At 45.5% G+C, this 27,358-nt stretch overlaps 1 long non-coding RNA gene across 3 annotated transcripts; it reads left to right on the top strand.

The window, feature by feature from the left end:
- Positions 1 to 10,026: 10,026 nt before the first annotated feature.
- Positions 10,027 to 25,122, top strand: LOC123365616. 3 transcript variants are annotated; one of them, XR_006577664.1, is made up of 4 exons: positions 10,027 to 10,130; positions 23,111 to 23,205; positions 23,313 to 23,379; positions 24,980 to 25,122. It is a non-coding gene; the product is annotated as an uncharacterized LOC123365616 (long non-coding RNA). The 3 variants fall into 3 exon arrangements; XR_006577665.1 differs by lacking the exon at positions 10,027 to 10,130 and adding an exon at positions 14,168 to 14,333; XR_006577666.1 differs by lacking the exon at positions 10,027 to 10,130 and adding an exon at positions 22,081 to 22,351.
- The last annotated feature ends 2,236 nt before the right edge of the window (positions 25,123 to 27,358 follow it).

Below are 27,358 nucleotides of genomic sequence, written 5' to 3'. Positions count from 1 at the left end.
AAAAATTGCAGGGATACATACGAGCCACTTAAATACAGATCAAAGAACCACACTGCGTGATGTACACAGATACTGTTGATTCAGAGTGTCGGCAAATCTTACCAACATGGGAAAGGTTAATACCAGAAGCGAAGAGAAAAGTCAAAGGAAGAGAAAGATTTCTGTCTAAACAAACTCCCACTGTTCCCTTGTAAGGAACGAGGGGAGCAAACTTTGGTCGGATTTGTAAGGTAATATGTCTCATTGTATATTATGTCAAAGTCAAAGCAAGCCAGTGAGGTGCCTAAGAACCATCAATGTATGAAACATTTTAGGACCAATATTATATTGGCAATTCCAGACCCATAAGTTTTGGGGTGAGGTATATTCCCAGGTTTGACCTCTCTCTTGTGGAATGAGCTGCAGCCCTGCATAAGGCCTTGCCTGAGACTTCTTTGCCATGTGTTAAAAGAGGAGACCTCTTTCAAAGGTGCTCTGATTAACCATCCAAATTTGTTCTATCTCTGCTAAGGACTAGATGGAAGGGAAGCTGCTTTGGCTGCTTTAGGGAAATAATAAAAACAAATGTTAGTGACAAATGATCATTTTCTTGCAATCTGCTTACATATCATACAGGTAATGTCTTCTGGTTTGCTTAGATGTCTGAATAACATGTGTTGAGTGCAGAGCTGGTCAAAAAATTCCATAGAAACTGTTTTTCAGTGGGAAAATTGGGGTTTTGAGTAAATAAAATTCTTCATCAGCAATGTCTGCTTTCCATGGAAAAGTTTTTATTGAAAAAACAAAGACCCAAATGTCACCACACCACTTCATGAAGCTGCAGTTTGACTGCCTCATGCCTCTATTCCCTTTTACGGGGCTGAACTCCCCACTGGACTTTATCTTCCATGAAGGACCATGCCATGGGACTCCCAGGGGGCCCCACCCATATCACAAAGTGGGAAGACTGTGGTGCATCATGGGAAATCAATTACTAGGAAGTCTGGCGGCCTATCATGGAGAATGGGGGTCTGAGGCACCCAAACTACAACCCCCAGGAAGAACCATGGTGGCATTTCTGAATCAAACAACTTTGGGTTTTGGCCCAACAATTACAGGTTTCAAGTGAACTGTTTTGATTTTCAACTAGAACATTTAGGTTTTCCATTTTTGGCTGGAGTCAAAATTTTCCTTCGAAAACTTCAATAAAAACTTTTTTTTCCCCGTTTTCTTCAAAATTTTCTGTAGGGAAAAGTCCCCATTTCCCAACCAGCTCTAGCTGTGTCAAGTAACCGCTTAATAGCTGCGAAGATGCATACTGTAGTGTATAACAGGATTGTATTTTTGCAATGAGCAGTGCCTTTGGTGGAGGGCATATTTTACTTTGCAGCTTTGAAAGCAGAGAGAATATGCAGCTGAGGCAAACTACAGCTGTTTAAATCATTCCTCAGTGAAACGATTTTCCCATCAGGAGAAGTGCGAGTGGTGTATTTTTACATCTTGAAATGCCTTTGCTGTTCTTCTGCCCAGCTCAGTGTGTGAAAGACGGAGAAGATGAAGCTAGACTTCCACCACTCCTTTAAGTAAAGAAGGAAGATATAAGGCTAAATTTGACACCGACTAGAATAGGACTGCATGGGCGTTACTGAAAGGTGTATTTAATCCACGTGCTCTCTTTCACTGTTAAACTGCTAGCAGTGCGCTAGACACATTGCAGATATGATCTATGGCAACATTACAAAACCCTCTCAGAACTAATCAGTATTAAAATATATCTGCCTACAGGGACATATGGCTCTGCTGTGCCTTTAAGCCACAGGCCTGTGCTGGAAGTTGTGGGAGATCCCTGAGGCACGGGGCCTGATTATAATATTACCTCCACCAGTTTTACATTGAAATTGTTCCTGATTTACACCAGTGGATGAGGAAACAGAATCAGGCCCAGTGTACAGGAAGCACAGCTCTGCTCTCTACCGACGTGAATCCAGAACAACTCCACTAGCTTCAGCAAAGTTATGCCACATTGACACTAGCACAACGGTGTGTGGAATGTGGCACACTGGGCCCACAGGTCTGGGGAGCATATGGGGCGTGCCAGCCTCGGCCCCACCCACTCCCCGTCCCTTCTGGACAGGCTGGCCCGGATGGCAGCATTAGCAGCCGGATTTCCAGTTACTCCATTTCTGCCCTTGAGGTAGGGAGAGTGGCGGGGACACAAATGTAACTTGTGCTCCCTGCATTCTGCAGAGCCGTGTATGGCGCTCTGTGTAAAACGGAGCCACCGCAGAGTAAGACAAGACCTAAAGACGACAGACTGAAGTCCTGTGGTTTCTGTGAGAGCAAAGCTCTCTTCATGAGTGTTAGTTGCCTCTGGCTGACTTTCTGAGCCAGATTCTGTGAGGAGCCGAGGTTCAGATGTTCACTGTCATTCAAGTAAGCCTCCAAAAGTCTGCTCTGGCCTCAGACACCAGAGGGAAGCATTTCCAGACCACAGGGGATAGAGGTGGACCTCCCCACTCCACAGAGAGACGCTACCATGCGCCTGATCCGGCACCCATTAAAGCCAACAGCAGCTGTATCACTGGGTACGTCTACACTACGGGATTATTCCGAATTTACATAAATTGGTTTAGCAAAACAGATTGTATAAAATCGAGTGTGCGCGGCCACACTAAACACATTAAATCGGTGGTGTGCGTCCACGGTCCGAGGCTAGCGTCGATTTCTGGAGCATTGCACTGTGGGTAGCTATTCCGTAGCTATCCCATAGTTCCCGCAGCCTCCCCCGCCCCTTGGAATTTCCGGGTTGAGATCCCAGTGCCTGATGGGGCAAAAATCATTGTCGCGGATGGTTCTGGGTAAATGTCGTCAGTCACTCCTTCCGCTGGGAAAGCAATGGCAGACAAGCATTTCGTGCCTTTTTTCCCTGGATTGCCCTGGCAGATGCCATAGCATGGCAATCATGGAGCCTGTTTTGCCTTTTGTGACTGTCACCGTATGTGTACTAGATGCCGTTCACAGAGGCAATTCAGCAGCGCTACACAGCAGCATGCTTTTGCTTTTGCATGACAGCAGAGATGGTTACCAGCCATATTGCACCATCTACCATACCATAAATTGGTAATAAGATGATCGTGGCTACCAGTCCTTTTGCACTGCACCATCTGTTGCTGTCATAAGTGCCCCTGGCTGCTCTTAGCCAGGGGCGCAAAAGCCAAAATTGGGAATGACTCCCTGAGTCAATCCCTCCTTTTTGGTATCTAAAAATAGAATCAGTCCTGCCTAGAATATGAGCAAGTGTACTAGAGAACCACTGTATATCATAACCAGAGAGCACAGCTGCTCTGTGTCAGATCCTGCAGAAATTATGAGCTGTATGCTATTCACAGGGGGTGCTCCTGCAACAACCCCACCTGTTCATTCTGTTCTTCCCCCAGCCTTCCTGGGCTACCATAGCATTGTCCCCCCACTTGTGTGATGACACAGTGACTTGTTAGTGAGAAATGAGTGGAAGGCAGCCTCCAGCTGCTATAATAGTCCAGACAGAACAGTAAGGAGTGTGTAGGAGAGGAACCCAGCATCCCACTGCTAGTCCAGGGGCAACTGAATCTTTTCTTTACACATGAAGGGTGGGGGCTGATGGAGCTCAGCCCCCTGTTGCTATGATGAAGACGGTTATCAGCCATATTGCACCATCTACCAGGAAAAATTAGGGGCAGGCACCCTTGATCGACCTAACTGATGCTAGTCGGCATGGTTACCAGTCCTTTTGCACTGCCCCATGTGCCAATAGACTGATGATGACGATGGGTATCAGTCTTATTGCACCATCAGCCACCCATGGCAGGGGGGGAGCAAGGATGTTGGTGTTTACGGCTGCAGCATCGTGTCTATCTGCAGCATTCAGTAAAGATAGGGTGACATGTAAAAGAGTCAAGAGAGGATTGTTTTCCCTTTCACTTCTGGGGGTGGGTGGGGGGGGGTGCGTAAATTGCCGAGCTATGCCCTGACCCACCGCGGACACTGTGTTTGACCCTAGAAGCATTTGGAGCTCAGCCAAGAATGCAAATACTTTTCGGAGACTGCAAGAACTGTGGGATAGCTTGAGTCCTCCAGGCCATGAGCGTCCATTTGATTCTTTGGCTTTCCGTTACGCTTGTCACGCAGCAGTGAGCTGAGTCCCTGCTATGGCGTCTGTCTGGAGATTTTTTAAAAATGATTTTGAATTTTGTCTTCTGTAACGGAGCGCTGATAGAACAGATTTGCCTGCCCTTACAGCAATCACATCCGCATGGTCCATGCTGGAGCTCTTTTTTTATTTTGATTTTTAACTGCCTCGCCACACGTGCTGATCGGAGCTCCACGCTGGGCAAACAGGAAATATTCAAAAGTTCGCGGGGCTTTTCCTGTCTACCTGGCCACTGCATCCGAGTTCAGATTGCTGTCCAGAGCGGTCAGTGGTGCACTGTGGGATACCACCCGGAGGCCAATACCGTCGATCTGCGGCCACACTAACCCTAATCCGATATGGTAATACCAATACTAGCGCTACTCCTCTCGTTAGGGAGGAGTACAGAAACCAGTTTAAAGAGCCCTTTATATCGATATAAAGGGCCTCTTAGTGTGGACGGGTGTGGCGTTAAATCGGTTTAACGCTCCTAAAACCGGTTTAAACGCGTAGTGTAGACCAGGCCACTGATTTCAATAAGCGTCGCATTAGAGGCCCTGTCTCTGAATTCAGGGACACACCCCATACTGGAGCTTCGCCCACCCCCAAAGAGGCACTCCTGGTTTGTCCTGACACATGTAAATTCTATGGCATATTGCAGCATGACCGCCTAACAATCCCAGACAGTACGATCATTTGCCTAGACACAGCCTCTGTGGGAAGCAGGCAGTTGAGAAGCGAGCACGGTGACACACCAGCCCTGTCATCCCCTCAACAGTCAAACTCCACCCTGACCCGAAGACTCCGCTTTCCTCAGGGATGAGAGGAGATTCGCTCTCCCTGCCCGTGTTGCTCTGACCTCTTTTTAATCACAGGCTGAAAATGCATTGAGCTCTGCACACTGCCTGTGTGAGGTGGGCCACACTCCAGCAAGGCCTGAGCTGAAAATACCAAAGCAAGGGTTTGTTAATGCAGCTCTTCAAAGAAGTGCTGGATTCGAGGGGATTAGCAGCCCACGTCACAGCACGGCACAGAATGAATAATGTAAAATGATTGTTGTTGTGCTGTATCTGTTCTGCAACTGCAGACCTGGCTGGGAATAAAACAGGAGCTGATACAGTATCATTTCACAGCGTGAGCTTCTTCCGGAGAGACCACAAGACACTGGAAATGTCAGCCCCTCTCTGTCTTCATTTTAGAAAACACTTTGCTACTCTGTGGGCCAGATTCTCCTCTCATTTACATCAGCGTAAACCAGCAGCAACTCCACTCCAGTCAGTGGAGTTACACAAGTGTGAAACTGATAGGAGAGAAAAAGCAGCCCTATATTTTTCTATTGATCACAGCAGTGAAATTGATCAGCATGGATAATGGAATCTGGCAAGGAAGAGACGAGAAGTTCATTCCGCCCTTGGTCATTAAAGCTCCAACTGCACTTGAGTCAAGAGTAGGGTTGCTACCTCAGGGTCTTGGATAAATTCCAAGGTGGCTAATTACATTCTGTCTATATTTCCCTGTCGTTGCAGTTAGAAAAAAATGGTTCCTTTTTTCTTCTAAAATCTGTTCAGTCATGTTGCTCATTCCAAATGGCCACTCTGTTTCACCCCAGTGGCTGCTGCATTTTTCTATATATGATCCCTCTCTTTGCAGTTTGAGAACCATCTGATGGAAAGACACGCTATAAACATAAGCTAAAATGATTAGGGGACTAGCATAGCCTAGAGAGGAAGACTACGTGAGAAGAAGACTAGCCTTGTATGGGAGGCAGTGTGGTCTAATGGATAGAACACTTGACTGGAGACCTGGAGGCCTCTTGGGTAAGTCGCTTCCCAGCTCAGTGCCTCAGTTTCCCTATGTGTAAAATGGGGATGATGAAACTGCTTTGAGATCTCTGGATGAAAAGTGCTCTCTAAGAGCTTAGTATTACTGTAGTCAGGTCATTTGCCGGGAATGCAGGAGATGTGGGTTAAAGTCCTAGTTCTCCTACAGAACTTCTCTATGACTTGGGCAGGTCTCTTAATCTGTCTGCAGCTCAGAACCCCCACTGTAGAACAGGAGTAATGATACTTCTGTGCCCCTCACTCTTTGTATGTCTTACCAAGAATGGGCAAAGACGTGAGTCTCTTCCTATGTGTCTGCCAAACACCAATAGGACCCTGCTCTTGTTTGGGGGCTCTGAGTTGGATAATGGAAATAATAAAATAATTGTAAAAAAAAATCACACTTCGTTGTGATCAATTGAATTTTATAAATACCTTTGAAGTTCATAGAGATTTCAAGCATCTTAAATACAAAGGACCAACTTCACCTTTGTTGGAAAGGCACTGAAGTCATTGGAATTACATCAGACATGCATTTGACCCCAAAATATTTGTTATAAATCTTTATGGTGGCCCCAAGTAGCCATGAGTCAGATAAGCAGCAAACAGAAAATTGCCCTAGAGTTTTATAAGTGCCATTTTGTAACAAAATATTTAATATTCCTAATCTTTGTTCAAATAAACGATATTGAAAATACATGGGGCCAAATTATCTGCTGGTGTAAATTGGTGTCTGTGGCTCTGCACCAGAATGACTGTTTGCCTCCCTTGCCTTCTGCTATGCCTGCCGCAGCTGTTTTGATTTGTACACAGCACTGCTGCGTGTCCCTATCACAGCCTTTCTCCTCCATGCCCCGAGCAAGTTCCTGCAGCTGGAGCAGAGCCGTGTCTGCAGATCCTCCTCTCCCCACAGACCCAGCAGATCCACCACCTCCCGTGAACTCCAGACAGGAGCGTGTTTGCTGCGTGGAGCCGGCACGCTCAGCTGGGAAGATGTGATGTGAGCTGTCCACATTGAGCAAACCAGAAGAGCAATTTCAAAACTTCCTGGGGCTTTAAAAGGGGAGAGACACATGCCTGTGTACCTGGCTGCAGGGCAGCGGAGTTCAAAACAGCGAGCAGAGCGGTCAAAGAGGGCATTGTGGGACACCTCCTGGAGACGTAGAGCAACGCAGCAGTGTCTATGCTGGTGGTTCTCAAACGTTTGTACTGGTGACCCCTTTCACATAGCAAGCCTCTGAGTGCGACCTCCCCCCTTATAAATTAAAAACACTTTTTAATATATGTAAACACCATTATAAATGCTGGAGGCAAAGCAGGGTTTGGGGTGGAGGCTGACAGCTCACGACCCCCCATGTAATAACCTCGTGACCATCTGAGGGGTCCCAACCCCCAGTTTGAGAATCCCCGGTCTACGCTGACACTGCGTCACTCCAAGTATGTTGCCTTAAGTGCTGCGCCTCTTGTCGAGGTGGTTTTCTTATGTTGGCGTAGCTGGAGTGTTAAACGGTGAGAGGCGCATTGCAGTGTGTTAGGTTGAACCTAAGCTTCCTTATGTCAAGTTAAATGTGTAGTGTAGTCAAGCCCTAACTTGGCATTGCAGAGAGCAGGGGCAAAGGCATGGCTGAGAGGCATGAGGGGGCAGGAGATTCCAATGGTGGGGGTCTGCAGAGGCCATTCATGACAAAGGGAGAGGAGGGAACCTGGTAATTTTTTCTCCCATTTAAACAAAAATAACCAACGTGTACAGACTAACTTTAGGCACCCACCTTTGGAAAATTGCCCTAGAGTAGTTCAAATGAACTCAGCCACTAATCAGAGCTGGCCAGCAACAAGAACAAATGTAGAGGATTCATGGGTGGGGAGGAAGGGTTAGTGATCCTGACTGTTTTCATGTGTGAAATAAACGTATGTGAGCTTGATTTCGTCTGAGGAGCAGTTTACGTCACTCATGAAAGTGCTGACATCTTGAGAACATGACCCCCAGAGCCATGGTATCGGATGCCTCCGACTGTTGGCAAAACGTCACCCCAGCCTGTGTTAACTGATGGTTTTAAAAAAAGGAGAAATGAGGAATAATTTGAAGTAATTTTATCTGGTCAGTCCCTCTCGGCAAACGAGCCAAATGCTCAACTTCTGTTTGTCAATATATCTCCAACAAAGTCAATGAAAGATAATGTGGCTTAGTGGCCTCCTTCAGGGAAGGAATTTTCCCTTCCCTTCCTGTGGAACAAACTCTCTCAGTGGAAGGCACACTTCTCCAACCTGCCTTCTCACACATAAACACATAGCAGAGTGTACATTAAAACAAACCCGAACCCTCCGAAGCACACTTGACTCCCCTGGGGAGAAGGTGAGAACAAACCACACATGACAGAGGTAAGTCACGGGGCTTAATGTGCTACTAGAAGGCATCCAGAGACTACAGGGGATGAGGCATGGTGTACACGCTTAGATGGACCAGGCAGCGCAGTGGCCTGGGACTGAAGAGACCTGAGTGTTATTCCCAGATCTGCCCCTAGCCTGCTGGGTGGTCTTTGACACATCATTTCACAGCTCCATGCCTCAGTTTCCCCTGCTGTAAAATGGTGCTAATGATACTGACCTCCTTTGTAAAGCCCTTTGAGATCTATGAATGAAAAATGCTACATATGAACTAGGCATTACTATGACTGAAACTACACCACATTATGTCAGCTAAGGCTCTGGCTCAGCAGTATATTATGAATTGGAGTCTTGAGCCAGGCATCACTATCCTGGTGTGTCTGTCCTGTCAGAGATTTATGGCCTGATCTGGCAAGTAAGTACTATTATCTACTATCTAGAGATCCCAAGCTGAGCTCAGGACCCCATTGTGCAAGGCTCTGTACAGACTCATAGTAGGAGAGATTCCTTGCTCTAAAGAGTTATAATCTAAGTAGACAAGCCAGACAAAGAAAGCGAAGGGAAATAGAAGCAAAGAGAGTGATGCGGCTGGCAAAAGTCACACCGCAGATAAGTGACAGAACTAAGAATAGCCATTGAACAACACAGCCTGTGAAGCCATAACACTTAAAATCAATAGGAGCAAGAATGCTCAGCAGTTTTCAGGACAAAGTCCCTATTTGTGTTTGTATATGTTACAATAGGTTTCTTCAATTCCTATTCTAGGCTTTTTTTACTTAGAAAACTCTGGGTTGTGTCTCTGTGGGATTTTTTTTTAATTGTATCTGTTAATTTTCAGAAGAACGGATTTAAATTTCCATGCCAGCATGCTCTCTGTAGAATTGGATAGGAGACAGAGCCTCTCATTGTAGCTGCTTGATGAAGAATGTTTCAAAAATAAACATCTTGTTTTAAACAGCCTAGAGATCTGCTCTCAGTAACTTTGCAGCAAACAAATCAAATGGTATGTCAACAGCCCAGAAATTTGCATTGCAGCGCTATATATATTGCAGCATTCTGAGCTGGCTGTGAGCTTTGTAGTTGTGGGTAATTTTCATTAGAATTCAGCACACTGCACTGCAGACAGGGAAACCTGCCAAGAATTTTATTTTTAAGGAGGAACTACATGACCCATTTATGCCTTCAGCACTAGCAACTTCTCACTTAAAAATCAATGCAGATTTCAAGTACCTGTCCTATGCTTTGCTCTGCTTTCTCCCTGAGAAACCTACATCAGATGGATGACTAGGGTAAGTGGCAAAGATTGACAGAAGGGAAGCATTGAGCTCTGGGTGTTTTCCTGCTTTTGCTGCTCAGTTTTTGTCACCTCATATCCAGAAGAAAAGCAACAGGCCTAGGAAATGGCAACTGATTTTTTGATGGCCAAGTAATTGACTGGGTGAGATATTATTTGATGAGACCCTTACATAAAGTGGAGGTCTTGTGTGCTCTGTGCCAATGTTACAAATCCAATGGATGTTTTTATAAAGGCAGAGCTCTCCCCTATCCTCATTTCCTGCAAACTATGTATTTGCTCTGTGAGTCAGCTGGGCTGGTCCTCCCAAGAGACAACTGACTGCTCCTGGTGCTGTATTTATACACAGCCAGAGTGAAGGCATGTGCTACCCCTATAAGGGTCAGCAAGGAGCTCATCATCAGAACCCTTTGAGTATAATCAAGGAAACTCCCTGCTTCACCCTAAGAGTGACCTATTTAAACAGGGAGACAGAGCAGCTGAGGTAATATCTTTTATTGAACTGACTTCTGTTGGTGAAAGGGCAAGCTTCATAGGGCTCTCCTTCAGGGTTAGGAACAGCAAGAGAGCGGGGACTCAAAGCTAGCTTGCCATGGTGGGAAATCTCTCCTCCAGGTTCCTGAAGACAAGCCTGAACAGGCTCAGAGACTTTGTTTAAGGGAAGGGCTTCTTGAGCTGTTAATACAAATATTCCTTCTGTGATTCCTTATTAAAGGGGCCATACTTATTTTTTTATTAGGCTTTTTTGGTTTTTTTGCTCCCTTGGCCCAGATCCCTTTACGGGAGATGTCTAATGCCCCAATGGGAGAGCAGTAAGGCAAGAGGAGACTAAGGGGGGATATGATGGAGGTGTATAAAATCATGAGTGATGTGGAGAAAGTAAATAAGGAAAAGTTATTTACTTGTTCCTATAATACCCAATGAAATGAGCAGCAGGTTTAAAACAAATAAAAGGAAGTTCTTCACACAGTGCACAGTCAACCTGTGGAACTCCTTGCCTGAGGAGGTTGTGAAGGCTAGGACTATAACAGGGTTTAAAAGAGAACTAGATAAATTCATGGCGGTTAAGTCCATTAACGACTATTAGCCATGATGGGTAAGGAATGGTGTCCCCACCCTCTGTTTGTCAGAGGGTGGAGATGGATGGCAGGAGAGAGATCACTTGATCATTGCCTGTTAGGTTCACTCCCTCTGGGGCACCTGGCATTGGCCACTGTCGGTAGACAGGATACTGGGCTAGATGGACCTTTGGATCTGACCCAGTACGGCTGCTCTTATGAGGCTTACCTGCAGTGCCAAACCTGCTCACAAGGGGTTGCTCTGAGATTCTGCCTAGCCCCTATACAAGTGTGCAGTAGTGGGAGCGACAAAGGAGTCTCCCGTAGGCCTTGCACAGCTCATATCAAGTCCAGGTAGAACGGCAGTCCCTGTACTCAAACAAGCACAAAAATGGCTCCCTAACTACTTGGGGGGGGGGGAGACATGAGTGCCTCAAACGGATGCTGGAAGCATGGCGACAAGGTGGAACTCTGGCTCCTATACCACTCTGTGTGAGCCATGCTCTGGGGGGTCTATTTCTCTGCATGAAGCGGGGGGGAGGAGGGGTGGAACTCCAGGAGGTATTTGCTGCCTGTCTGGGGCAGAATGCTACCATGTGCCCACCGAGGAAGCATGGCTCCACAGTGTCCCCATACACGGCTGTGGCATAAACACTACAGTGTAGCTTATAGTCTGCAAAGCCCCTATGGCCAGCCCAAGCATTCAAAAAACATGAACTCAGGACCCCTAAATTTAAAAAAATAAAATAATTTAGGATTATTCTTATTTGCCTTCTAGGGTTCATGGCTTTGAGTTTTTCCTCTATGAGCATACTGGCCTGGAATTTCATTTTGTTTAAATGAAAGCTGAGACTCCAAGGTGGTCACAGGACTCCAGGAGCTGGGGATGTAAGAAAAAAACACCAAATGTCATGAGGTTTGCAGTGAGTTAGCAATCTGTTTCCTTCAAGATAAAATACTTTTACTGATCAAAAAGTATTACTAATTTGAATTGTCTCCATTTAATTATTTAAGGCTGCTGGCTGGCAGTTTACTGGTATGAGTTTTAATACTGCTGGGTGGTGACTGTAAATCTAATTACTGTTAGGACATTCAGAGCATCTGTAGAGGTATTTTTTTCTCAATGTCAAATCTAAAGGAATACAATATTAGTTATAAGGAAAACTTAAAGCTGGATCAAGTCTGCTCAGTAGAAGCCTGATCCTGAGCCCACTCATTGCAGTGGGAAAGCTTCTATTGACATCGATAGACCAGGATCAAGTAATGTACCATATCTTTGGGCACACAGTAATATGTTAGATAAGAACTATGTGCTTGCACAGGGTGAGCTGGGTCTGTAAAGGGCTAAGGTCCTACATTTGGCCTGAGTCTGAATCAGGTGACTTGAGGGTCATGTGACAGCAACCCAGCAGCAATGCCTACAATCAGAGAGGGCAGCCTTTCTCAGTGGGGGAGAGACTGTGGAAGGATCTGGGGTACCTGTTTCTGCAGAGCAGCTTGTGGAAGGATAGCTGCCAGGGTCTTCTAGAACAGGGGTTCTCAACCTTTTTCTTTCTGAGCCTCCCTCCTACCCCCCAAACATGCTATAAAAATTCCACAGCCCACCTGTGCCACAACATGGTTTTCTGCATATCCTGTAGATTAAAAACCAGGGCTGGCATGAGGGGGTAGCAAGCAGGGTAATTTCCTGGGGCCCCACACAGCTAAGTTGCTCAGGCTTTGGCTTGAGCCCCAGGTGATGGGGCTCCCAAACCAACTATAATTTCCAAGCGGGGTGGTGGTGGTGGTGGGGGAACCGCTTCAGGTCCTCTTTGAGCAATAGAGAGAGGAACCTGGAGAAATACCGTGAAGCTGCTAGGTGGGTGCACACTGCATTAGTGAGCCCTATCAAAAGGGCAATATGTGAACTTCCAAAGAAGGAAATCCAGGGAGGTGTCCAACTGCAGAGGCTTAAGGAGGGAATCTGCTACCAGGGCCTGTCCCAGGTTCCGAGGGCAATGGGGTGAAAGGAGAGTTCTGAAGGGGTCTGGGAGAAGGCCGCCCAGCAGGCAGATGGCCTTGGGATTAGATGGGAGCGGAGGAGCCAGGTAGAGGAAGACTCCAGGGAGATAACTCTTGAGAATCGGGGTCCTGCAGAAGAACAGAGAGCGGGGGAAGATCCAGGCTGGATTAAAAAGTCAAGTCTGGAGAGATGGCGGAAGTTGCTATTGATGTAGCTTGTGTTTTGCTTCCGAGTCTGGTTCAAAGACTTCTGGGAGAAGCCCTGGAATTGCTTCCATTCCACTCTTCTGTCAAGAGTAGATGAGGCCTAAAGGGGCAGAAGACATTGTGACGTTACACCCCATATTCTTCACAGAAATATGGTTATGATATGAATATGGCATGACTAAGGTATGTTTTATGCAAGAGGGGTCATGTGAGGTATCATTGAAAAGGTTAAGACCTACTGCAGGGGTGGGCATCTGGCCCTTTAGACGTCTTACTTCGGCCCTTGAGCTCCCTGGGTCATGGGCTTGTCTTGCTCTGCATGTGCCATGGCTCCTGGAAGCAGCGGCATGTCTCCCTCCCTTCTGGCTCCTATGCGTAGGGGAAGCCAGGGGGCTCCACATGCTGCTCCCCGCCCCAAGCGCCACCCCCGCAGTTCCCATTGGACGGGAACCATAGCCAATGGGAGCTGCAGGGGTGATGCCTGCAGACAGGGCAGCACACAGAGCCACCTGGCTGCACCTTCGCATAGGAGCCAGAGGAGGGATATGCTGCTGCTTCTGGGAGCTGCTTGAGGTAAGCACCACCCAGAGCTTGTACCCCTGACCCCCTCCCACACCCCAACCCCCTGACCCAGTCCTGATCCCCCTCTTGCCCTCCGAACCTCTCAGTCCCAGCCCGGAGTACTCTCCTGCACCCCCAACCCTCATCCCCAGCCTCATCCCAGAGCCCGCATCCCCAGCCGGAGCCCTCACCCCCTCCCACACCCCAACCCCCAATTTCGTGAGCATTCATAGCCCACCACACAATTTCCGTACCCAGATGTGGCCCTCAGGCCAAAAAGTTTGCCCATCCCTAATCTACTGAATATGTTTATCCAATTTGTATGCAAGTATCATTTTTGTATCTGAAGCTAGGAATATTGACCATGTATCTGTATTTCAAATGTGCTATTTTGGGTGACACCCACAACTAGTCCTTCAGGTACAACAATGAAAAAGCCAGACAGGGCTGATGGCCCATCGGCGGAGAAAATGGACTGTGCAAGAGCTTAGTCTCCCTGTGGATGCTCCAGACAGCCTGTGAGTAATGGCTGCCACAGCCCTGCAGAGACATGTGACTGAGTCACCTGGTACTGGACCCCTCCTTGGAATGCCAGTGTTTTTCCACTGGAAGACAAAGGGTTCCTGCCATACACAAAAGCTATATAAGGCAGGGGAATGACATCGAGTTTCTCCTCTGCCTCCCCAACCAACGAGACACTGGGAAACACCTGGAAACAAGAACTGATCTGAGGGGAGAAGAGTTGAGGCTAGGCTGGACAGGTGTCTAGCCTGTGAGCAATAATACCTGAAGTTTCAAGCTGCAGGCCAATGCAGCTGGCTTTCAAGAACCTTTGCAATCCACCTGAAACAACATTTAGGGTGAGAAATTAGGGTGTATTTGTAGCCAGTTTCATAAGTGAATCAAGCTTAGTTTGTGTGTTCTGTTTTGCTTAGTAATCTGCTTTGTTCTGTTGGCTATCCCTTATAATCACTCAAAATCTGCCTTTTATAGTTAGTAAATTTGTTTTTGTTTATTATTAAAACCAGTGTGTGCAACTTCTAACTGGGAGGGCAAGAAGTTGTGCGTATCTCTTTCCACATTGAGGGAGAGGGTGAATTTTTTATGAGCATGCGCTGTATAGAAAAATCTGCACAGCGCAAGACAATATACCTTTGGGTCTGCACTCCAAGGGAGGTGGGCACCTGAGTGCTGGGGCAAGTCCCTTAAGCTGAGTCTTCCCAGAGCTGATCTCAGTGTCTGTCTTTCTGCAGCTGGGTGTGGCCCTGCCTGTGTGCGTGCTAGAGGAGGCTTAAGAGCCTGGCTCAGCCAGACAGGTTAAAGAGGGCGCAGGCTGGCAGAACAGGCAGGCTGAGTGGTATCTCATTACATCAGGTGGTACCTTCAAGGAGGGCAACCCATCACAGACATCGCTGATGACCAGCAGTGTGGGTTGATTTCAATCAAGGCTATTTAAATCACCAACTAGAATGCCTTGATTAACAATCATTTATTTTAAGCAACTTTACTATTTGCGTTTATTACCTTCTAAAGAAAGGTACATTCTCTCATGGGTTGACATACCCATTAAAACATGTTGATTTACAACTAAATAGAGCCTTTACGCTAGATTGGTACATCCTTTTGGTACCTGGGAGGGGTACAGTATAATCACTTACATTTATTTAAGCAAATATATATCTTACTACTTTCAGTAGTATTTTAGAAAATGCTGAAGGACATATTGCTTTGTTAACAGACCATTAACTTTTTGATCCTGTTGTGTGTCAAGGTGCATTTGGATGGTAACTGAAATTTAATTAAACACACCACAGCATATAAAATTTGTTTTTATTAAGCGAAACAAGCCCTTAATACATGACCTATTGTGCCATGTTTACAAAGCTTGACCACAAAAGTTTGATGTTTTTTTCTCTGATTCTGTTTATATGGAAAAGCAGCTTTTTAACTCAGTTTTTAATAGTGACTCATAGATTCAGCATATTTATTTATATTTTTAGGCCTTAATTTATTTTGTATTAATGTCAGATTTGCTTTTAAATAGGCCCACTTCAAAAAAAAAGTTAAATAACAATATAAAACCTCCAAGATTAAAAAAAAAAACCTCCTCAGTTTTTATCCCCTCCAGATGGCTAGTGTTGTGAAGGACACTGTCTGTGTGGAACAGTGATACCCTGAAAGGGAGAGACTTTAGTGACCTGGCCAGAGGGCTGAGTCACAGAAAGAGAGACCACGCTGTTGGAAGAGGGTGCACGATGATGAACGAGCTGCTATCCCCAGCCAGGAGGGGGTGCTCTAGCAGTGATTCCTTTGTGTAGAGGCAGATATTATTAAAGTAAAGGAGTTACAGCCACAAAAGTTCTCTCAGACTCTTTCAAGTGGGGAGGGATAAGTTATTGAGTGAGGAAGAAACTGTGGATTATTTGATGGGCTTTGGGGAATGTTTTTTCTAGGATGTGCTCTAGTAACTGCATAATACAAATGCCTGTTGTATGCTACATATCACTCCAGAAATCGATGGAGTTCTGTTCCAGTGATTATATTGGTCTTCAAAGGGGAGATGATCCAAGAAGCTGTATGTATTAATCTTCTATGGGTGATGACAATGGTGCATTTCTGGTTGACTCAAATGTCCTTAATAAATGTCCTGATATGACAAACCACATCTGTTTAATAAGTTGGCTTTTTGGGGTGAATTCCTGCTTCCCCACAGAATATAGGAAGGAGCCAGGTGGGTTAACAAGAAGAAAGGTGTCTAGGATTCTCTTCCCTGCAAGGTCAGTACATGGGTGAAGATTGATGGCTCTCCATAGTTGATTCCACAATATGTATTTGAGAGTAAAGTAGCTGGGGCATTTTCAGGCATGGTACAGTACGTGGCTGCCTTGATAAAGTGAGCAAGTATAAGGTTTTAATCTTACATAGATTAATAGTTGCTCTGGGAATCAGTCATGGCCAGATAAGAAGAGTCTGATGGTCTGGGTATACAGTGCTTTATTTGCTGCATGGGAAAATACTGCCATCAATTAGATAGATATAAAACTTAGCATGTAGATTGTATCTGAAATGCACAAGGCTATATGAAAATACAAGTAACCACTTGCATGATGTCCCAAGCTCTACTTTTGGGATGCTTGGTGCTGATTTTTCCTCCTCCGTCGTCTTGTGTGGGTTCTCTAGAACTATAAATACTTGTCCCTGGGGGAAGGTGAGTGAGTGGAGGAGTAGTCCAGTGACAAAGGCACTAGCCTAAGACTTGGGAAACTCTGTGCTCTGCCACAGACTTCCTGTGTGACCTTGGGCAAGTCATAGTCTCTCTTGCTTCTATTTCCCCCTTTTATTGATGGGGAATAGTACTTCCCTCCCTAACAGCGGGTGAGGATAAATATATTATATTGTATTATTTTGTATATTATATTAATTAGAGATTGTGAGGCACTCAGATGCTATGGTAATGGGGGACAGATAATGCCATAGATACAGGTATTGCTTTGATAATTATAAAATGTTTTATGCAGCCCTACTTCACACTGGGTACATCCTGAGTGTGCTTTGGGCCAACCATTATTTAAGGCCAAACGTATCTATCTAGGTACTTATATGATCCTCTTCACCATAATACTTCACCACTGTTCCCAGATTGTGGGGTGTTGTACTCCTGAGATAAACTGATGACCCAACCTGGTCAGTGCAAAGCCCCCGCTTTGGATGCTCGGGGGCGGAGGATGGAAGAGGTGGGTGGGTACCTGATGGTCCCTCACTTCTCCCCTATCTATGGCTGCCAGAAGTGAGCGAGGAGACTGCAGTGAGCTGTGGCAGAGTTCTGCCTTTCTTTGCTCTGTTTGGCTGCTCCAGGCAGAAATCTTCTGACCCAGGCAGAGCAGATTGAAAGTCAGAACACAGAGCATTTAAGTGTGGTTTTTGTTTCCCTGGATGAGGCTTTTGCAACCCTAACACACACCTTCACGAAAGCATCCTGGTGTGTGTTTGAAAGGACAGTCACATCCCTGGAGCTGAGGGTACCTGGCATCTTGCAGGAGCTAACCTTTAATGCTGTTATCTGTGGACTGTACACTTGCACACCAGTTCCCCACATGGTTATAGATTCAATTTTAGCTAAGTGCCAAGGTATCTGGTATAAACATGGCCAGAAAATAACCCCCCCCCCATGTTCATTTCAAATGAGTCTTTATTCTGCAAACCATAAAGATCCTCCAGATGTAAATGGAAAAACTTCAGCTTTCTTAAGGGAAGAAAGAGGCCCTTGCAGTTATGGCACGGGCATGGGACTCAGGCAACCAGAGTTCAATTCCCAACTCTGCTTCAGGCTTCCTGTGTGACACAGGGCACTTTAACCCCTGTGGCCTCTCTTCCTGGTCCTCTACCTGTATGTTCTAACCATTTAGCTTGTAAGCACTTTGGGGTAGGGATTGTCTCCACTGTGTATGTACAGCACCTAACACAATGGGGAACTGATGTTGAGAGGGGCAGCTCAGCCCTACAGTAATGCAAATAATTCTCTCAGTGCATTTGTGAGGGGATGTGAGATCACATCAGAAAACACTCCCAAGATCAGCTCCCTGGGCCTATTAAAAACCAGTTTAATTTAATAATGTGGGAGCCTGCTGTTAGCAGCTGCAGTTACATTATGCATGATGCTTGGCTGCCTGTGATATGATCACACTGCATAGGACTTCATTAGCGATTCTTCCATCTGACATTATGCTTTGCAGTTGAGCTGTTGGGGCAGCATGCTGCTGCTTCGCACATTTACAATATCTTAATGCAGCTGTCTAGTCAGAGATGCGACTGTTCAGGCATCAGCAATCTAAAATGTCTCTGCTATTTGGATCATTACAGAGCAGTGAGTCACATATGCAGCCCTCTGTAGTGGGTTTACTGTGAATATTCATTCCCAAGGCAACTTCACAACCTCCCTGCATCTGCCGTTCTGGATTCAAATTCTGATAACTGGTAGTGATTGTTGGCCATCATGTATAAAGGAGCATAACCTTGGTAATGGTGGAGGATTCCTTATAGAATTAGGGATGTATTTTTAAAAAAACTGCTTTATGGTTCTCTCTCCCTGCTACCATATGGAAATCCCTGGTTTGATTCCTAGGCTCAGTCTCCTGCTCAGCCCCTAAGGCAAGGGAGAGCTCATCTGATTCCAAGCTGCAATGACCCCATGGCCAAACCAGTGGGTGAAAGTCTCTCTAGGGAGTAGCACGTACAGGGGATGACCCAAGGCCTGGAGTGAAGGAAGTCACAATTTTATCTCTCGCTTTGCCTTACAAGTTATCCCTCTCATCATGGCTGTTCGGATGCCAGTGTGATCCAGAGTGGGTGCAATTGGGGTTAAGCACTGGACTCTTTCATCTGCACTGAACCATTTAATCACATGCTGTGCCACATCCCACTCCCGTTTTCTAGAGTGAGGTAAAAAGGGAGGCAAGATATAAATGGGTGTGGTCTGAAGAGACACGAGTTGTGTGCGACTGTAAGTAAGAAAACTAGATGCTTCTCTCATTGGCCTTACTAGGCAGGAGTAACTCGCTAGCCACACACTAGAACCAAGATCCCTTGAATTCAGTGTCCCGTTCATAAATATGTACATCCTGCTCTGCCTAGAACACAGTCCTCCTGCTCTGTGCAGGATCAAGCAGCCCCCAGAGTCACGCTTGGTCCTTCTACCCGGTTGTGGTGATCCTAGTGGCACCCTTTGGGTCTCTGTTTCCCAAATGATGGATGTAACATGCCTTGCATGAAAAAATGTGTATCCCCTCTGTCACTTTGTTTCTTAAGGATGGGTGACCTTAGAGGAGCTGAGGTATTAATGTCACCGTTCAGCAAACAGAAAACATTCCTTGTACTGTGGGAATGGCAACCTCGAGCGAAGGTCTTTTCTGGCTTTGCATTGCATTTGAAGCAATCCCCCAACTGAGAATCTGATCAGACTCCCTCAGAGCCTCACTGAAGTCAATGGGCCTGTGCTCAGGCCCAGGGGTTTGACCAAGTTCATCATTGACCAAATTCTGCAATAGCAGAATTGGGGCCTGAATCTGCATAGCTTGGGTTAGATCCAACAGACTTGTATGTAGCTGGCTGGGATGAGCTTGAATTTCCACCCAGCTCGGTCTTCATCCAGTTCTTCTGTTACAACCAGCCAAAAGTTTGTACCTACTGGGGGAGGGCACTTACAAAGTGTACAGACCCCTCGAAAATAATTCCTAGCCTTTATCCATAAGGACTTGCTATATCCTGCCTCATGGACAGTCTTTCTCCTTCTCTCCCCATTTCTATTTACTCAGATATTCTAGTAATGATGACTGTATAGCTCTCAATCTGTAGTGTAGTGATCATAACACCACTCGACCCGTGTAAGGTAAGGAAGTGCAATTATCCCCATTTCACAGATGGGTAACTGCAGCACTGAGACTAAGTGACTTGTCCAAGGTCACTCAGGAAGCCTGCTACAGAGCAAGGAATTGTACATCAGGCTAATGCCCTAGCTGCTGGACTATCCTTCCTGTCCAGCCATCTAGCACTGACCTCTCGATATTTTCATAAATTCTGCTACTCTTGGTGCAAGGTCCTTCTCCTCTGCAGCATTTGAAGCAGCGTTTCTGAATCTCTCTGCTATGCAGTCCAAAGCTGAAATCTTATGTCTTTGCTTGCCTACCTTGAACCAATTTTTTGTAATATTGTAAGAAAAACAAAGGACAAATTGTGACATTTAGCTAATGGCAAAGCTCTGCAGCCTTACTCTAGCCAGCCTATGGGGAGTTCATGGAAGCACGCTTCCCCCCCAATGGCCCAGTGCATAGGTGACCATGAAGGTTGCACTTTTTTTTTATATCATATGGTTCAGCCTGCTTATTCCCAGGCTGTGGGTGTATGTTTTCCAGTGGGGGAAGGGTAGCTCTGTACTCACTACAATTTTGTGAGCCATGGGACTGCAAACGCTCTCCGTTTAAAACACAGCTGCAAAAATTATTTTCCTAGATCCTCAGATTGATCATGTCCCTCCTCTCTTTGTATCCTCCACTGCATCAAACAGACCACTTGCCTTCACTTTCATGCCCTATCCCCACCTTATCTATCATCTCTTATATACTATCAAGATGTCAGCGCCAGACTCCACTCTGCCAGTGATACCAGTCTTTGTCACCCACTTGTCACACTTTCAAACAAGCACCTTGGTGCTTTCTCCCATGCTGCCCCTCATGCATGGGCAGATCTCCCCATAAACCTCCATAAAGCCACCTCAGCACCATGCCTAACCTTCTTGGTGCCTAGGAAATCACTGGTACTCACAAAGCCTGAGTTAGGGGCGTAGGTTCCCCTATTCAATGAGAGATAGGAGCCTCAAAACAAGATTCACAAACCTCAGCATGCTCAGTGGCTCCTTGCCTAAACTAGCCAATGGAAGATTCCAAGATGAGGATGTGGGCTAAACCCCGCCCCCTCTCAGAGATGTATGCTTCTAAACTGGGCTGCTTGGGATTTTTGGCTCCCTCCCTTGGCATTAGGTGCCAATGCTATTTTAGCAAGACTGGGGGGGGGTGGGGAGGAGGCCCTCCTCATAACTTTTAGCTCATCTGGGTACTCATCTGGGATGTGAGAGCGCCCTGGCTCAAGTCCCCACACACACACACCTGAAGGGAGAAGGAATTTGAATCTGCTGTCTCTCAGGTCAGTGCCTGAGTTACTGGGCTATTCTGATGTGGGGCTCCGCAGTCTCCTATTAAAGCTATTGCACTTAGCATGAATAACTTTTAAAAGCCATTGGTGCAGGGGGACTGGATCCTAAGTCTCCCACCTTCTAGGTTAGTGCTCTAACCAGCAGGCTATATAGTCATTCTCATGCTTGTCTGCTCTCTCTGGCCCAATGTTGAAGCTCTCGCTGTGGATAAATACAAAATCTTTTGGATTTGGCCCATGCAATTTAAGGCCAGAAGGGACCATTGTGGTCATCTAGTCGGACCTTGAGCATACCACAACCCACAGAATTTCACCCAGTGATCCCAGCATCTAACCTGTATCTCTGGTTCAACAAAACCATCTCATCTAGAAAGACTTCCAGTCTTCATCGGAAGACTTCAAGTGATAGTGGATTCTCCATGTCCCTAGGTAAGTTTGTCACAGATAGGATCATCGGTCATACTCAAACAATACTCAACTGCTTAAAACTACTACTCCTAACTCAGCTCATCAGGAAGAACTTTTCTCTTTTGTGATAAAAGAAAGAGTTACTCACCTTGTGAGGTAACGGTGAACCTTCGAGATGTGTCCCCCTATGGGTGCTCCAATGTAGGTGTATCCACATCCCTGTGCCTCGGATCAGAGATTGTAGGTAGCAGTGTCAGTTCAGCCTGCACCTGAACTCTCCCTGTCTCATACCTGGCCCCAAGGCTATCTAGCACTGCATGGATGAACTGCCCTCAATTCCTTCTCTACCACAGAGCCCCTTGTTAAGAACCCCAAAGTAGAGGGGAGGAGAGCGGGTTGTGGAGCACCCATAAGGACACACATCTTGAAGAGCCACAGTTACTGCACAAGGCGAGTAACCCTTTCTTCTTCTTCTTCGGGTAGTGTCCCTATGGGTGCTCCACAGTCGGTGACTCTCCAGTAGTTACCCCCAAGGCTTTGGAGTTGAATGTAATATTGATCATGATATGGTGGAGCCAAACATGGCATCAGAAGCAGAGTCGTGGGTGATAGCATAATGTTCTGCAAAAGTATGAGCAGATGCCTAAGTTGCTGCTCTTCAGACTTCTGTGATGGGAACATTTTTGATGAAGGCTACAGAACTGGAAACAGATCTCATGGAATGAAGATTGCCGGAGGCTGAAGATTGCAGATACAATAGCAAGAGGTAATGAGGTTCGATATCCATCTGGAAGGTCTTTGTTTTGAGACTGAGGTTCCTTGAGATCTCTTTGCAATCGAAAGGAATAGTTTAGGAGATTTCCTGAAGCTTTTTGTTCTATCCAAATAGAACGCCAAAGCTCTTTTGCCATCAAGTGTATGTAATATTGCTTCTCTCTTGTTATGGTGAGGCTTTGGGGAAAAGATTGGATGGTGAATACGTTGGTTTAGATGGAAGGCAGAGGATACTTGCAGGAGGCACTTTGGGTGTGGTCTCAGTGTGACCTTATCCCTAAAGAGAATTGTGAAGGCTGGGTGCGCCATTAGAACCCCTATTTTGCTGATTCTTCAAGCCCAGGTGATGCCTACTAGGAAAGCTGTCTTCACAGACAGATGCATAAGCAAGCATGTGGGCATGGGTTCAAAATGAGGCTTTTTAAGACACTTGAGGGACAGGTTAAGGTCCCATGTTGGTGTAGGACATCTGATCTGTGAGAAGAGGTTGCCCATACCTTTCAGGAATCTTTTTGTTGTAGGATGAGAGATAGCTACTCTGTTTTCAATCTATCTTATGATGAAAGGTGGTTACGGCTGTGAGATGTACCTTTACTGAATTTAGAGCTAATCCTAATCCATAGAGTGGATGTGGGGGTAACGTGTTTTGAGTCTCACCAGATTTGGAATATTTTCCATTTCTGCATATATGTGTGTTGAGTTGTTGGTTTTTCTTCTGTGTAATAGCACCTCTTTCACATCCTCTGAACAGGACATCTCTGCTTTTGAACCATCAATGAGCCATGCCTTGAGTCAGAGGAGCTGTAAATTGGGCTGGTGGCTCTGTCCAGCATTCTGAGCAAGGAGGTGAGGAAGGGACTGCAGAGTGATTGGCAGGCACATTGCTAACATGTTTGTCTTGGCCAGGTGGGAGCTAAGCGAATAACTTTTTTGTTCTTTCTTTTCTTGAGCAGGACCTTCAATGTGAGAGGAATTGGAGGAAAGGCATAAAGGAGACCTGTGTTCCAGTGACAGAGGAAGGTATCTCCTGGCAGATGATGCCCAAGTCTGGCTCTGGAGCAGTGCTGGGAGCATTTCTTGGGTTTGGTTGCGGCAAATAAGTCAATTTTGGGGACTCGCCAATGTCAAAATATGTTGTGAAGAAAACAGGGTCCATTTCCCATTCCTGTTCCTGTGAAAATGTCCTGCTGAGGGTGTCCGCTGTGGTATTCTGCACACCAGGCTTCATTTGAATGGTTTGCTGTAGGTTACCCAACAGGTTTATTGGATCTTAAATTTAAAGCCATAAGAATAATGCAGAATCCCAAAGCGCAATGTCTGAATGTGTCAATTATTTCACAGATACCAACCCCCTTGCCTTTCTGCAGGAGGGGTGAATGTTACTCTGTTATGGTACCTGTTACTATTTCAAAAAAGGAATGTCTCCTATTCTGTCCCCTGCCAGCCACCCTTCCCACCCCGCACAAATGGAGGAAGTCCAAAAACAGAATTTTTTTCTGGAATACAAACTAATAAAAAATTGAACTCCTTCCCCATTCTCCCCAATGCTTTATGTATTTCTCAACAAAGAGTATATTAATGGATATAATTATTTTAAATACATTTTATCTTGAGGATAAGCAAACATACTCCCTGCTACACTACTCTATCTACCGGAAGACTGGAGTGACATCTGCTGTTTACCATGCAGATCTAGGAACACTTTTTATTTTTCACTTAGCAGCCATTTTGATTGAACAGATCCTTATGGAACTGTAATTTTTTAACTCTGGAATCAAATGTTTCTGGTCCTCCTCCCAGAGTGCTGGCGTGTGTGTGCGCGCTCTGTTTTTTAAATACCAATGTGAAGCATTCATTGAAAAGACTTGGTTTCACTCTTGATTACAAAAAATGTGTGTGTAGTTTTTGGTAATGGAATTGTTGAATAGGCTTAAAAGATCTCGGTGCTGAAAGGAGCAGTTTGCATTCTACACGTCACTGAGGAAAATGTAGAATACATTTTCTGCCATCAAGCTTTAGGCTTGAACAAATTCTTTTGGAAAGATAAAGCATGGGATCCTCAGAACATGTCCACATTTATTCTTTTTAAATGTCTGTATTGGTCTGAGGTTTCAACAGCCCACTTGTTGGCATTTACTGTTCTTGGTGCTGGAAAAATTTTTAATAGGCTTACAAGTCATAGCATTCTAAAGTTATTAATTGTGTAAAGATAAAGGTTATAGGAACATCCTGTATTTCTTTGGCTTTCCTCTGTGCTTTGATATCACCTTCAATTAGAGATGTCCTGCATCTGGCTGTTACTATATTCACTGCTATCAAGCACAAACTAATAGGGGCAAATCTACCCCCTGCCTCTATGCTGGCAAAGGGTCCCCAGGCAGTGGAATCTCTTACTGTACTTGCCTGTAAGGATGCAGGGCAGCATGTATTGTGGTAATCCCATTCAGAGATTAGCACCCATTGTGCTAGGCATTCTACCCCAAAGAGTTTACAACCTTAAATATATGGTGAGAGATAACAAACAGGGAGATTGTGAGTAGTGTCCTAAGCAGTGATGACAGCACACCAACTGCTGTTTATTAAATATTTATATTATTTATTATTATGATTGTACCCATAGGTTCCAATCAGGCCGGGAGCACCATTGTGCTGGTTCCTGTATGCACACAAAACAAGACCATCTCAATCCACAGAGGAAGATCAGGGGATGGGGATACACCATAAGAGCAAATGAAACTGATGAAAAATTGTCCCAGCTTTACCTGCATTGTAGGTTTGGGGGTTTGGGGGGGGGTGTGTGTGAAGGAGGGGAGGGGGGAGAGAGGTAATAGAGGTGGAGAGGGAAGAACCGTCACAGCTTGTCACCTGCTTAGCCATGATCATCAGGTTAGATTTTGGTAGGCTTTGTGGCAGAGTCTTAAGGAGAGTCTTAAGGAAGTGGCTGTTTAGATTTTATCATCTTTTACCAGGGAGTTTCCCCACTCCTGCCTTTAGTAACTTTGCTTCTTCCTCTCCAGAAGAGTAAAAGACCTCTCAGGAAGAACTAGACTGTCACAGCTGATGCCCAACCAACAGTGACTCCCATGGCCAGATGTTGAAAATGCATGAAATGTTCTTTTCATTGCCAAACAATGAAATAAACACTGCCGTTCCATATTAAACTGTTCAGCGCCAACAATCATGCACTGATTTGCGAGAAATGCCAATGCTAAATGAGAAACAGAGGGACAATAACACACAACGAAATTAAAGCAGCCAGCAAAGGCCTCAAACATGGGCAAGCTCTTGGAACTGACAGAGTTCATGGGCAGGGTGGGTGGAGAGAGAGCAAAGGCCGGATTTCACAGAGGTTTGGTAAGAAAATGCAGCACAATTTAGAAATAGCACTGCAGATGCTCTGAACCTAGACTACTTATCACTAGGACCACTCGATGCGAGTCTATGTATTTAATCAAGTGTGGCGTGGTTTTGGTTTTAGCTCTTGGGTATGAGACCAGTGTGTCACTGCCTATAAGGTTATTTTCTGGTACTGAAAAGCTCCTATTTGCTGATGAGGAAACAAAAATAATTTGTGTAAGTGGTGGTAAAAGTCTTGAAATAAGTAAATCTGTTTTAGAATTCAGCTGCTATTCCCTCTGAACAGACCTTATTTCTTGGTCTCAGTAGTAAAAGGAAATAAAATGTGTTTTTGTTTAAAGTGCTTCCTGTGACATTGTCTGACTTCCAGATGTGGATATCGAGTTTTCTGAAATTGAAAAACAGTGAAGGGCTTGATGTAGCACTGTTTACAATGTGGCAGAGGCTATGCTCTGCCCTTCAGCACAGCAAATTAAGGGCACAGGCAATCCTTTAAAGTTGAATTTGGGCGTTTTCTGGTTCGCACACATTCCCCTGTGTTTGTAATTCACTTAGTCATGGTAATTTTAGCTCTATACCTATACAAACAGGAACATTTTCAAACTACTTTTTTTGTTGAAAAACAAGAACAAAGCAAAACCTTCTGAGTAACTATTGGCCTACTGACATATTTAGGCCAGATTCCCAGCTGCTATAAATCAGTGTAGCTGAACTGACTTCAAGGAACTATGCCAGTTTATACCAGCTAAGGATTTGGCCCATAACAGATTTATGCAGAGAATTGACTCACTGATGTAGTGCAGGCAGGATCAATGATATTTCTCATTCCACTTGCCTTTTTAAAGCAAAGTCCAATCATGCGCCCATAGGGCAGTTAGGGTGCACTTTTCTAGATGTGGACTGAGCATCTAATGCACTGACGTAAGTGTTAGTAGTCCCGATCTGGGCAAAGTGTTCACTAATGAACTGTCGCTGCAGTGTTAACAGGGGAAACAGAAAATATGAATATTTAGTAAACAAACAAAAAAATTGGCTTTAAAAATCCAGCATACCTGCTGAAAGATTAGTAAATTTAAAGAACAATGACAACCTAACCTTCATGTTTTATCTGTAGGGCCCTACCAAATTCAAGGTCCATTTTGGCCAATTTCATGGTCATAGGATTTTAAAAATCATAAATTTCATGATTTCAGCTATTTAAATCTGAAATTTCACAGTGTTGTAATTGTAGGGGTCCTGACCCAAAAAGGAGTGGGGGAGGGGGGTGTCGTGGTACTGCTACACTTACTTCTGCACTGCTGCTGGTGGTGGCGCTACCTTCAGAGCCGGGCAACTGGAGAGCGGCAGCTGCTGGCTGGGAGCCCAGCTCTGAAGGCAAAGCCGCCGCCACCAGCAGCAAGAGGTAAGGGTGGCATGGTATGGTATTGCCACCCTTACTTCTGCAGTGCTGCTGGTAGGGCGCTGCCTTCAGAAATGGGCACCCGGCCAACAGCCACCCCTCCCCGGCCGCCCAGCTCTGAAGGCAGTAGCGCAAAAGTAAGGGTGGCATGGTATGGTATTGCCACCTTTACTTCTGCGCAGTTGCTCATGGGGTACTGCCTTCAGAGCTGGATGCCTGGCCAACAGCCACTGCTCTCTGGCC

The sequence above is a fragment of the Mauremys mutica genome, chromosome 3 (assembly GCF_020497125.1).
Source record: "Mauremys mutica isolate MM-2020 ecotype Southern chromosome 3, ASM2049712v1, whole genome shotgun sequence".
NCBI lineage: Eukaryota > Metazoa > Chordata > Testudines > Geoemydidae > Mauremys > Mauremys mutica.
The sequence above is the reverse complement of the archived record's forward strand: the minus strand, read 5'-3'. Positions and strand labels throughout refer to the sequence as shown.